The 14,001-nt window shown below is 43.4% G+C and overlaps 1 protein-coding gene across 1 annotated transcript in view; it reads right to left on the bottom strand.

Annotated features, from left to right (window-relative positions):
* Nucleotides 1–10,811, bottom strand: part of LOC147272659 (ly6/PLAUR domain-containing protein 6-like) — a 42,790-nt gene extending 31,979 nt beyond the window's left edge. The window contains exon 1 of the mRNA XM_086199010.1: nucleotides 10,327–10,811. The gene's annotated coding sequence lies outside the window, so the exon portion shown is untranslated. The remainder of the gene's footprint in view (nucleotides 1–10,326) is intronic.
* Nucleotides 10,812–14,001: the final 3,190 nt, after the last annotated feature.

The raw sequence follows: 14,001 nt of genomic DNA, 5'->3' as shown, positions 1-14,001 counted from the left end.
ATCATTTTTCACATCCGGTTGGGATCCATGACCACATGACACACTGTTTGTACCTGCGTGTTTCGTATTTGTCATTTTTACCATTATTATATATAATCTTTTTTATTTGCCTTACTTTTTTTTTTTAAATGCTGGTCATGCTTTCAGATAGAAATATAGGACAAGAATTTTAAAAGACTAAAGAATTTAGCCTTAGTGGATACCTAGCTAGCATATTAGCTAGCAACGCCCCAAAGTCAGTTACAGAAGTATCTTTTGATATATTCTATTTTTCATGAGTATTTTTTTTTTCAGCCATTCATTATAATACTCTTATTTTGGATCAGGAAGAGATGAACATGCAGAAACTACACTGCCATGTCTTCAAGAAATGCTTATTTTTAAAAAAAATGCCATCACTGTCAAAGACGACAGATGAACAAAAAAAATCTGTCACATTTGAAGCAGTTCTTCAAACCAAAAATGCTTTTTAGCCTTTAAAATACTCACAAATAGAGGTCTTGAGCTCATGAAGATGTTTTTTTTCCTCCCTGCATCATTTGTTTGTGAGTCCAAAACCCAGAAAAAAAAAAGAAAAGAAAAAAGCTAGCCAGGTATAATTAGCTGGAGGCTAATGATGATAGATGGTTAACAGCTACAATGATATAACAGACCAAAAACCTCTACTTTCAAACTCTCAAGTGTGTCCTCTGGCATAACCCACATCCTCTAGATACAGCTATGCTCAGTAATGCTTTGATTTGAGCTGTTGTTAACCATCGTTAGCATTTAGCTTCAAGCTAAATATACCTGGCTGCTTTTTTCTGCATTCTGCCTGCTGTTTATCAGCCTTCAACACCCACCACCAAACTAATTTCAGCACTCTCACTAAAACCTTATACCCTGTGTCTTTTTCGCTTATTCAACACAGCTAATACACGCTTTCCCAACATGTCAGCAAATCTGCACATCATTGCTCTATGGAGAGAGACTTGAAAGCAGCATCTGACTGTGACTGTGCTGGTTAAGCCCCTGGATAGACTCCCACTACCATCCTCTGGCTTTCACATCCAAGCTGAGCGAATGAAAGCATCACCTAAGAAATGTGTGTGTGCGTGTGTGTAGGAAGCATGTGGAACACACAGAGGAGATAATAAATAACATGTCAAACATGGAGCGAGATCAAAGCAGCTGCACTGACAGGGAACCTGAGAAGTGGCTGAATGTTACGCAATATTAACGCTAACAAAACACCCCGAAAATCAGTCTCACAGAGATGTTCCTCCACCAGTAAGTCAACACTGAGGAGGAAAACACATTTCATGTTTGCAGCAGTGTGGTGGGGTATTATTAGAGTTTTGTTTATGATGGATCCACAATGGTGCATTGGGATCCCTGAAAGCAATTAAATGCTTTTCACTTGGTTCCCTGCAACTGAAGCCTAATTGTGTTTTCATCTGAGTGGAGGGAAGAGGTGGGACGCACCTGCAGCTTTTATAATGAGTCACATTTCTCAGTGACTATCTGTGGGGAGACGCTGCACTCTCTCGGGTGTTAACTCTTTTACCCCCTGGTGGGTTGACTCTCAGAATGTGAGGACAATAAGGTGTTAAAAACAAGTAGAGGGGATGGGAGAGTGACAGACAGCGTCCCTTCACTCCAGCACACCATTGCATCCTTTGCATAGAACGTTACTTGGCAGAACAGTTTTAAGGCTCAAGCTGAGAACAAATCAACTGTCTTCATTTAATTTGTTCAGCTAAGCTAACATCAGCTGTTGACAGGCAGATTTTATTGAGGTAAATGTTGTTGTTTTTTTGTGTTATGCTGATTTAGTACTGCACTTCTGTGTCTCATAACCTGGATCGTCTCCTGAAATCCGTCTGATTTAAAAGGAACAATCCAAAAGACCACGCCTACCTTGTTTGGTTTGCATGGAGGCCATATTCCGTCTCAGTCCGGTTCACATGGGTAGGTGTGAACACAGCACTGGTACTCTGAAGCCCGCCAAAAACATGGAGAACTCTCCAGGACTCCTCCGCTGATTCAGACCAGAGCAAACGAACTAATGGAGTGACACAACCCAACGCAAACAGAACTAAAAATAAAACAGAACGAGTGCAACAACGAGAACCACGTGGGAGATGACAAGCGCTGGGTAAGAGCTGATTGATGAAGAGACAATGGGAGCAAGCCTGCGGCTAACGAGGAATAATTAAGACACGGGCGATCACGCCAACATGGACGTGAGCACAAGGACAGGAAGTAAAGCAAACTGAGACTCGGGTGATTTCAAAATAAAACAGGAACTAACTGACATAATGCAGCATTTCTTGTTGGGACACTAGCAGTGTGAGGCTGTTACATGACTCCTCGACGCCCAGCTCTGTTAGCTAGCTAGTTAGCTCAAAGAATTTGAAATAATTTTGCAGAATCAAATATTTTGTGCGACTTAACACTCTATAACAGTTGGGGGATGTGCGGAACTGTTTAAATCAGATTGGCAGGGCTATCTTATTTTGAGGTATGGGCCTTGTCCTGTATGTTATATCCTGTGGTGAATCACAAATATATTCATGATGCGACTGAGTGATAATTATCTCAGATATTACATGTATTACATTTGCATTTGTTCCCAACTCTCATTTCCTGTCATCCCTCCAGAACTGTCGCCGGGCCAATAACAACATGTACGCAGCATTTAAAAGGGTCTGGAAATGACACAATCAAGAGTTGTTTTTACAAAAAAAAAAAAAAAAAAAAAAAAACAGGAATAAATGTTTAATTAAAAACATGCAGTGCTGCAGGAGGTGCTGAAATGCCAGAAAAATGATGCTAAGGAACCATAACTGGAGGGATTAAATGATTTAACAGTGAAAATAACACCAGTGCGATGCGCTGCATGTCAATAGAGTGACACTGGTTCTTTTGAATGGAATTCACAGGAGGTCAGAATGAAGGTCACGCAATCTGATGCACAGGAATTATACATGTTGAACCCCGGAGAATCAACACTGATATTCCGGTCAGGAATCCTCTGATTGTGAAACATGTCATGAAATGGATTTTAAAGGGAAGATTCCGGATGTTTAGATAGACCAGCCCTCCTCGTCTCTTCGTTTCCTGCCTTCCTCCTTTTGAACTGCTCCAGTTTTACTCCCAGCTGAGCGGAAGGAGCAGAGAGAAGAGGAAGAAGGAGAAAATGTGTGTGTGTGTGTGTGTGTTAAGTGGGTGGGGTGATGTGTGTGTGTGTGTGTGTGGGGGGGGGGCACTTCCTGTGAAACCTCTGGGATGCAGTTAGGAATATGAGATGTGAAGAGCCGAGACGTTCTTCACTTTGCAAACACTCACTGCTGAAATATGTTCAGTTACACTACAGAGGAGGTCAAAGTGCAAAGAAACACATTCCTCCGTCTGTAGCCAGAGTCCTCTGTGCAACCTCAGCCACACGACAATACTGCTTAAGATGAGAGTATCAATATTTGATTAGAAACCTGTGTTTTTGGATACTTTTAGAGTATTACCTGCTGATCAGGTCAGATTGAAACCTGCTTTTTTGTTGTTTTGTTCTTGTTGTTGGCATCTTAGGGTTTTGAACCTAAATAGAAGGTCCTGTTCTGTTTGATAGCAGGATCACGCAAAAACTATGAGGGCAAAGAATGAGAAGAACATGTTACATTTGGGAGGAGAACTGTCGTGACATCATGGCCTCTCGTCTGTATAATAAAGAAATGTTCTTCATTAGAGAGCAGCTACTGATCGGGTCATTAATGAAATCAGACAGGATGCGGGCAACCGCTGCCATCGGATACAGGAAAAGGGATTTGGTGGGAGGAAGTGGCTGTATTGATCCCTGTGTGTGTGTGTGTGTGTGTGTGTTGGGGGGAGGGGGGTTCCACGTGGTGTTCCCCTCACTATGGCACCTACAGCTGCCTGGGAACGCTGGCGTCTTCTCCTAGAAATCAAATCCAATCTGGATTCTCTGGCATCGCTCTCAATTTATGCATTATTTCTGTGTCCAGTTTGCTTCCAACACAAGCTGGAGGTAAAACCCATTAACAGCCGTCTCTCTTCAAAATAAGTTCCTGGAAATCCAGAGCAAGTTACATCAAGTCTCTGCTTACTTCTGACAAAAACATGAGGCATTGCCCTCGGATCTTTTAATCACACTGGCTGACATCAGTGATGACATATGAAACATTGATTTGAAGCAAGTAAACACAGGCGGTGAATCCATTTGGAGGGTAAATAAGGATTTGTGCTCTGCCTGCAGATGTCTGACTCAGGCTGCTGTTTTGCTACGGTATACAGATCATTCAGACTTGGTTCTGACAACTATATTTATTTTTGGTTAAGCAGAAATGAAAACACTGCGTCTTGTGAGAAACGGTTGATTTGCCTCTCAAGAGTCCCTTCTAAAGCAGCAGGTCCTTGACTTCAGACGTACCACTTAAATGGATGTCTTTATTAGCCATAGCTAGCTCTTTAATTAGCTCCATGTGTTAGCACGAAAGCTTCACTTTTATCTGAGTTAATTCAAAATGACAAACTGTTCCCTTTCAACTTGTGAACTACAAAAGCTTGGTCAGTGTTCCTACACGCTTCCAACTATGAGGCAGTTTTTGATGTACGAGGCTGTTGAGTGGCGATGCTAACACGACGCTGTGATATAGTGAGAATAAAGTCCTTTAATGGAGGAGAACCAGAGCAGAAGGGGGTCATTTAAACACCAGGCCCTGACCCTTTGAACAAATCACCACAGATTTCAGCAGTGATGGTGTATTTGTTGTAAACTAATCCAGACGTTAGCATAGCAACGGGATTTTTATGTTGGATTCTGGATTATTTCATAAAATAAACAAACACAACAAATAAAACACAGCTATTATTGTTGAAATCATTTCTTTAACTTTGCCCATGTTTTAAAATAGAATTTCTTTTGAAGATGCTCCAAACTATTGAATTTGAAATAAATATTGCTCTTCTTTGAGACGGACAGGCTGGGCTAGGCTAAGCTAAGCTAAGCTAGGGCTAATCTTCTTTTGCTTGCAGATGTTAAGATGCTGCAGAGAAAAGGAGCGGAATTCTGATTTAATGTTAAGGAATTTCCTTTTTGTCACTCAGTGCAAGATTAAAAAATAAAATAAAAAAATGACTCACCAGGAAAAGGAACGGTACAGAAAAGATTTTTATAATTTAATGGCAGCACCGACTGATCTCTTATGGAACCTCTCTGAATGTCTGTCATTAAAGCGAAACGAGGCAATTTCACATGCTGGCACCTTCAAATGGAAGCAAGAGATAAGTGCTTCAAATGTAATGAGTTCTCCAGGAAACAGTTGCTCTCATTGTACCCAAGTCATGTCTTCATCTCTTTACAAGACACGTCAAGAACAACACAAGCAAAAGGTGACGGCGCCCTCACGCTTTGGCAGCCTGACAACACCATTCGAATTTCTGGTGCATCATTAGCCAGAAACCATGTGATATTAATTCCGCAAACACACACTTGTGACCTGAGGGATTCTGCAGCTGCCATTGTTTGACAATATTTTGGACAGGCTGACTGGTTTTTGTTTTTGTTTTTTCCTTTTTATATTTCACTTTACAGTTTTAATTTGGCGCTTCCTCTGCGCTGAGATGATTTCCCACCAGTGTTCAAACTAACAACTTTTTAAAATCTACTTTTTTGTTTGGGGCTCGTCTGGAGTGACCTCCACGTGGTCTTTCAGGTGTTTCACCTGATAAGATGGAACAGGATGTTCCTGAATACCTCCGGGAATTTTATTTCACTTACTTTCCAGATGGTGGGGATATCCCAAGAGTTCACTTTGAAATATGCAGAATGACAGCGTCGGTATAATCCTCTCCTTGTTTTAATTGAGTTTCAGTTTTTGGGCCCCCACCTCGCGGGGACGTTTGAGTCATCTATAACCTCCCGGAGCTTTAATTGCTTTTGGCTGTTAAGCACCTTGGGGAGGATATTGGCAGCGGGACAGGATTCCTGTGTTAGGAGGTACTCAGAGACACTTTGACTCCACTAAAAGGCTTCATTACACTGTCATGGAGAGAATATCTCGATTTTTGAGTAAGGAGCAGCATAGATACAACAGTGAATAGTTTTTCTACAGCATACATCAACAACACAATCATACATTTTCAACCCAAATCATCCATCACGACGATAGACCAGGAGAGCAGGGAGCCCTGGGGAGGCCTTGGAGAGAGACAACAGGTATTTTGTGGCCACAAGATTTGTCGTTCTCACCATTTAATTCATTTTTGGCCACAAGATGCAACTCATTCCCACATTTTGATGAATTTGGGCTGACGAGAACTGGTTGCTACAATGTGATTGATTTATGGGAACGTGGGTTACAAAGCCACAAATCAATCAACCTGTGGGGAAAGGTCACATCTCCTCGCCAACAATTATTCAGATTGTGGGAACAAGCTAAAAGGCTCTGCCGCACGTTACGTTTCTCCCCCTCCCTCTTTGGCCATGCTGGGGCTCTGCAGAAAAACTACTTGGGTTCTGTGTGTCGTGTTCTCCCAATAAAACGCAGAGGAATAAAAGACTCTGCTGCCGAATCAAAAGAAAAGCCCTGATTTTGTTTTCTTCGCTCTGAGCTGAGGCTTCTTCACCGATGAGGTCATCAGCGGTATCTCCTCTCGTACAAAGGAGGTGCTGCCGTTTTCATATTTCGCCTTGATTCTGATGTTTCGGTGAGCAAAAAAAATTAAACCTCCTTCAGCTCACTGGCTGCTTCTGTTAGCACGAATGTTTCTAATAAGGTTTCTAATAATACTGATGCCGAGATGCGGCCTCAATCTGTGGCTTTGCTCTCAGATGACTGATAGGTGAAGAGTCGGTAGGCTGCACACAGCTGATAAGCTTTATGGACTCACCTCTAATCTCACACACAGTTTGATTCCAGAGGTTTCTGCGCGAGTGTGGGTTGGGCCACCTAACCTTGACGGCTACTCTCTCTCTCTCTCTTAACAAACTGAGGAGATATTATCTCGCCAGTTTAAAGTGGAGGAGTAACAGCAGAACTACACAATGTGCTCCTTCTCTCGTGGAACAATTACATGTTCCAACACATGGCAATCAAACAAATGAATTTGGAAGACATCCATGTTTTGTTTTTGTTTCTTTTATTGTTGTCGAGCTATCTGCTCCTGTTCAGGCTAATTAATGAACACCAGCTTCTCCAATGGCTTCTATCCCTGCCAAATTTTGCGTTCACATTCTAAAGCCTAAAAACTAACAGATCTCCTTTTGAATTTTGTTGAGAAAACAAAGGCGTGAGTGACCATAAGATCTTCATGGCCCGGTTACGTTCAGCGTTTCAGAGAATTGGAAGCCTGGTTATCGTAATAGAGGCAGAGGATTAGAGGAATTTAATTTCCCCAGGTGGATGTATCGCCGATTTCTTGGTCATATATATGTGGGTAAGTGGGCTTCTGATCTGCTTCTTACAACCAGACATGTGCGAGACAAAAGGCTTTACAGAGGGAACGGAGGAGCAGCTGGATGGAGGAGGAGGAAATTACATGGAGCAATGCATCAACGGATTTAGAATAATTGTTGTCTGAATCAAAGAACTGGAAGGCCACTACTCCAAATTGCCGCCATTTGCTCAAAACTTCCCTTGATATCACTCTAATAGTGTTCATCCTGCTGACCATGAGATGAGCCTGTGTTGCAGAGCTCCACCACATCCTTGTTATCTAGGTGTACCTAATAAACTGGCCAGTTCCACAGCCAAATAAGCTTGGATTTGTAAACAACCACAAGACTCGCATTCCAAATTAGCCTAAATTAAAGCGATACATCACCCCAAAAGTACCTTGAGCTCATAACACACCTGTGTGAGTCCTTGAGATGCAATTTTTTTTTTTGCTTTTTAGGCTGTTACCATGGAAATACAATATAATTCAGCGACCTGATTGGTTGTCTGAACTTACCAGGGGGTTGATCGGCTTTGTAAACAGTTATGCTAATGATGCTACATCTCCACCCGCTGCTCCATCAGCAAATCAGGGGCCCTGGGGTCCCCCCTGCCTTCCTGCTGAAACATGAAACACCTGGTGGAGACTGTACTACTGGTATTTTCCATTTCTTATCACCGCCTAAATCTTTATATCATTTGACGTGTATTTTTACATCTGAAAGTGTGAGCAGCTCGAACTGAAAACACAAAAATTGTTCCTCGTTCCTGCAGGGCACTCATTTTCTTCTCTTTCAGCCTCTTACACAAGAACTACTGAGTGTCTCTGCTGAGCTAATGCATGTGAATACATTAGAGGCCATTAGCAAACAGCCGCAGCAGGGATGTAATTGTGATTTAATAGCCTGAGACAGGAGAAGTGCCAAATGTATAAAGAGAAGTTTGATTAAAAAGATGATCATTAAGGGTCGAACCGTCTTTAAATGTGCTGCATTAATTGTATCTTCAGCATTTTCTTATCTCTTAAATGCGTGATTGCAATATGTAGCATGTTCGCATTCTTCAGGCAAGGATTTCACTCCTGCTGAATCTTCTGGCTCATCAGAAGACAACAATGTCCGAGAGCTTAAACGCAAATGCAGTGTGCGACAATTGTCGGCTGCTAGAGATGAAATGGAGTTACAGCTCAGTGAAACAAACGCACAGTGGGCTTCCTGCAGCACTCCAGGAGGGCCTGACAACTGATAAGCATCTTTGGCTCGGTGTAGCATCAGTGGCACAGCAGGGGCTCCGGGTGGGGAGGAGTGAGAGAATGGCAGGGTGTTGATGGGTGGCGGGCTTGCCAGGGACCCAACCGGAGCTGATTCATGCTAATCAGGGCAGGTGGGAGTTCTGGGTGCTTTTTTGTAACTGGTGAAGTAAACACACTCAGCAGGAGGCGGGGAGTCGAGGTGGTGGAGGGGGGTGATGGGTCAGTCACTCACGCGCGCACACACACACACACACACACACAGCTCTAGTTTCTCTAATCTTTAAGGGGTTCTTGGCTCATGTGGAGATACTGTAAATTAATTAAAAAGATCCGCAAATACACAGACACAGTCGTTAATGCTTCACTGAATGTAAGGGAGGAGACATGTAATTAATTTAATACTGAAAAGAAATGAAGAGTAGCCATTCCGACTGCGCCGGGCACATTTAAGTGGTGGCATCTCGATTAGCCGCTATGCTGCAGGGCTGCAAACTCGTTATCTTTCTGTGTGCACAGTCGAGAGATGAAACAAGTGAGCTCAGGTCAGGCCCGGAGCCACGGAGGAGGGACAGTCGTGCACCTGAAGCCTGGGTGTGGTTTTCAGGTCCTCCCACAGGCGTTAGCGTCCCAGCTATCAGAGTAATAACATCAATCCAGCATCCTGTCATGATGTTCACATACGCACAACGTGAACCGTTAATTCAGCGCTGATTATCATCAGACCAATGAGCCTGATTTTCACTGAACTAAAATATCAGCATCCATCCATAGTTGTTTGCAGCACTCCGGCTGATGAACCAAAACCACAAGGTGAAGTAAAAATTTGAGAGCAAACAAGTGGAAGACTTTACAATACGATATGCAAAAAAATGGCCAGCACAGTGTGGATAAGTACTGTTACCTAGCAGGTAGCAGGGAGGGGTAGATGGGGGGGTAGCATCTGGGTACCAACAGGTGGGTAGCAGATAGGTGGGGTTTAGGGGTTACCTAGCAGGTTCAGGCAGGTTACCGAGCAGGTTCAGAGAGGTTACGTGGCAAGCTACACTACACAGTTGGTTAATCAGCTATGACTTCCTTTAGGACTGTGGTGCAGTGGTCAGCACTGTCGCCTCACAGCAAGAAGGTTCTGGGTTCGAGCCCCGGCTGGAACACTGGATCTTTCTGTGTGGAGTCTGCATGTTCTCCCTGTGTGGGTTCTCTCACTTCCTCCAACAGTCCAAAGACATCAAGAGGGGACGAGAATTATTGGATACTCTAAATCAGTACTTAATTTATAAATCATAAGGTGCCGGAACACAAAATACCTTTGACAGCTCAGGGATGAGAGAGGGGCACAGGAACGTATGCTGAAAACAACATACAAATGCCCACCCTTGCTGTGGGACTTACAGGCCTCAATTTCAAATAATATCCATGGTATAAATGTTATGACAATAATTTATAATTGTTTTAGGCTACAAATGCCCACATCCCCACAGGTGGGACTTACAGTCTACAGTCTGAAATTCATTTCTCAACAGGTCCAACTTGTAAAACAAACAACAACAAAAAAAGAGCTCACAATAAATCACACAAATCTTCCATTACAATAACGGTATTTAAAGACTGGCACGGCGGCCTATTCTTAGACAGTATACTCACCATTTAGCTGCCCAAAACACCCCACATCACGTTAGACCCGGCTTGGCTCGCTGGAGGTGAACCTGGCTCGCTGGAGGCTAGCTGGAGGCTAGCTGGAGGTGAACCTGATAGCTGGAGGCTAGCTGGAGGTGAACCTGGCTAGCTGTGGCGGCGCTAGCCTCCTCCTGCAGCCGATTTTGATCGTCAACCTGACCGCGGCAGCTGCCCCCGTGGCCGCCTGTGGAGGATTTTCTGACTCGTTTTGAAGCGTCATGCTACTCTTCCGTCTTTTTGGAAAAAAAAGACAGCAAATTTAACCGTCTTTTTGACATGGTGGCGTTGAACTAGTAACTGTTGTCTCCTCTCCGCTTGCTCCTCAGATGCGGCGAATTTCAAATATTTTTTCTTTTGTTTTTGTTTGGTTTTTTTCGGTATCAGGGGCGTGGTTTGTGGGCATCAGTGTATCAACAGATCTCCGACGCTTTCAAATGACGTTAAATCTTAATAAACAACATGAAATTCTTAGGATTTCTTCTGAAATTAATGTATACACATTATAATTTTATTTTAAATATTTTCAAAACGTTTTTATATATGGTTGTTGTTGTGGGGGGGGGGGGGGTTTGGTTGTTTTGTTTTTTTTAATACGAGAGGTACCGGATCTGCCCAAATAAGTACGGAAACGCAGGGAGGCCAAAATTCAGACGTGCCTTACTTTTAAGTCACGAACAAAGTCTTCCACAGTACATCAGCATCTCCCACCTGCTCCAGCATGTGAGGTGATGTGACTGCTCTGAGGTCCAGTAGACACACGAGGAGGACCCTCTCCTGACAGCACGCCCAGACATGTGTTGAGTCAGTTAACGCCTGGCCCCTGACCAGAAGGGCCAAGCTGGAGAGCAGATGGCAAGGAAAGGCAAGATGCAGGAGGTCAGCGGGCTGGATGAAGCCCACGGTGAGGATCAGACATATGGCAGACTAGGCAGGCCGGACAGGAGGAAGATGAGGAAATCCAGGCTGTCTGACTGCAGCGATCTGGTCAATGGACACTCAGTGATTTAAAACAGTCAACATAGTCTGGAGCTTTTGAGTTCGGTTCAAAAATCCACTTAAAAACTGGAACGAGCTCACTTGTTGGCAAACTTCTGCAGCACTTGCTTTTCACCATCCTGTTCCAAAAACTCTTCCCTTGGAGGGCAGCAGCGAGCCAACACACAATCAGACGCACTATCAAGTCATTCTAACTACCTTTGATATGCACTGGTGTATTTGTTACATGGCTGGACAACTTATTTTCTCAGTCTTTCCTACATGATCTCACTGTCTTCTGCCAGCGTTATGATAATGCTTTCAGGTCGCCTCAGTCGGGAAAATGTGATGTCACCGGCACCGGCCATCAGTCAGAATCGAGCAACAACTTGATGGAGAATGTTTCTTGATCCAGATCCACCCTCACAGTCCGGATGAAGCGGACTGACAGAGTTTGAATAAATCATTCTCAAACTTTATTCCCAACATTTCCCGTCTAAATGTGCTGCTAAAACCAACCCGCCTCATTAAAATATTATCTGAGTGGAATCACAGTCCCGGCTTCCGCGCCACTTTGTGTGTCAGCATTTTAGATTAAGCCGCCTTTTTCCCATGTTGCACCAGTTCATTCATAATGAAATAATAGCTTGTCATTAAGGCCAAGCTGTCTGCACAACTCACACGTTTCGCTTCATCCTCTTTTCTCAAGACCTTCAGCTCCGGTCCAACATTTGTGTTTAAAAAAGAAAAAAAAAAAAAACTCCCATTGTTTCTCTCTCAGCCTCTCTAGTTTACAGCTGTGCATGACTGATTGTCTGAGGCAGCAGGGCTGAGCAGGGGGACAATACGCCACCAGTTTAGATCTACTGATCTACTGGTTCCCAGTGTGTCTATCCCAGCTGGTCCTGCAGGAGAATGTGAGACAAGAGAAGGGTTAAAGGGGGTCAAGGTTAGATTCTAAATACACAACTCGGGGGAAGCTTGCGGATTTGAATTCATTCAAGAGGATGAGAATATCCTGCAGGCCTGCGACTTGTGCTTTATTGAGCTGAAACATAACAGCTCACTTTCATCTCAGCCTTGACTTCACCCGGCTCAATATCAGACGCTGATTGCACATAAAACACAATATCTGGGTGATAGATGATCGTTCCGGTTCAATCGAGTTGTGGCTTGTGGCATAACAATCCTTCTGAGTGTTTTTATTTCTTAATCTAAATGAAGAAAAAAAAAGGGGGGGGGGGTTCTCGCAGTCTCCAAAGGTGATATATTGTGTCGTGTTCTCAAGGGGAAGAGTTTAATATTAAAACAATTTATAAACAAAGATAGTTTTGCCCTTTTATGAATCAAATAAGCCATGAAAATCTTTTATTGTGCTGGTGCTCCTATGCGTGTGAAATGAAGACAAATGTCAGTAAACCTGATATCTCCGTTTCAAAGCTCTGTCACTTGTCAGATGGATGCGCTGGAAGGGAGGCGCGAACAAAAGAATACGACAACCACATCCTCCACTGTCTTTGTGTCAAGTCATTTCTGTCTTTTAGGAACGAGCTGCCTGAAGCGTCTCAACCTTTTCTCCCGTGCCAGATAGGTGTGGATTCTTGTCACATAAATGCCACCGCCGAATGTGTCATGTCTTTTTATTTAACGCTAGCACAGCTGCTAATCATAAGAACGCAACCCTGAGAAAACAGCTGAAATCGCTCGCAGTAAATCTCCAACCAATGGATTAGCTTATTTCCCCTCCCCTAATTATGGTGGATAATACAGGGGCCACATACGTTACGGGACAGGGTGGACTGCAGACTCGCAAAAGACTGATTTTCTGCCAGCTCAGCCCACCCGTAGGGAGTATTTAAGCCCAGCGCTGTGTTCATGTGCCTGGATTCCTTACTTATTACAGTATCTGGGTCAGGCTAAGCACCATTACAATCTGGACCCAGCTGCAGAGGACATGGAAAATGGCTCGGAGATGTTGTGCTCTTGTGAGTGGGTCAGTGTCACCATCACCGTTAGTCATTAGGGAACTGTGTCAAGATGTAAACATATAAGACATGCGAGCTCTGCTGCTAATTACCAGCCTACTTCTGATCATTCTTTTTTTGCTTGTTTGTCATTTACCTGGCCTACCTTTCCCAAAATGCAGTTCAACCGAACTCGGTTCAATATATTTGAGGTTTAGTTCGTTAAAGAGATGGAAACTAAAGGAAGCAACAACGGTTAGAAAGCAGCTGTGCCTCTCTCTTATGTTGTCCACACATATTACAGTCTGGTTTATTGAGGTTACATTCTGGGTGGAGTAAGTTTGGGATGAAATAGCAAAAATCCCTTGTGGTTCTGGTGGATATACAAGCATAACTGACTCAATAAAAGAGACCGTAGCTGTTAGGAACAGAAGGAAAAAGGCCATGCTGAGTGAAAACAAGCTTTAGAATATCTGATAGCATTTGAAGAAAAGTAACAGTGTATTTCAGTTGTTTTGTCCCTCTTAGTGGTTGAATTTTAAACACAAGTGAGCTAGCTGTTCCTGTCTTTTTGCTAAGTTAAGCTAAGCTAAGCTAAGCTAAACTAACCTTCTGCTGGTGGTAGCTTTGTTATTAGTGAACAAACATGACAGTGGTGACTGTTACACAGGGATAGAGACAGTGCATTCTTACACAGAACCAA

This window comes from Aulostomus chinensis, chromosome 1, assembly GCF_037954235.1.
Source record: "Aulostomus chinensis isolate RoL2024-O1b breed Wild chromosome 1, RoL_Achi_v1.0, whole genome shotgun sequence".
NCBI lineage: Eukaryota > Metazoa > Chordata > Actinopteri > Syngnathiformes > Aulostomidae > Aulostomus > Aulostomus chinensis.
This window is presented reverse-complemented; position numbering and strand designations above follow the sequence as displayed.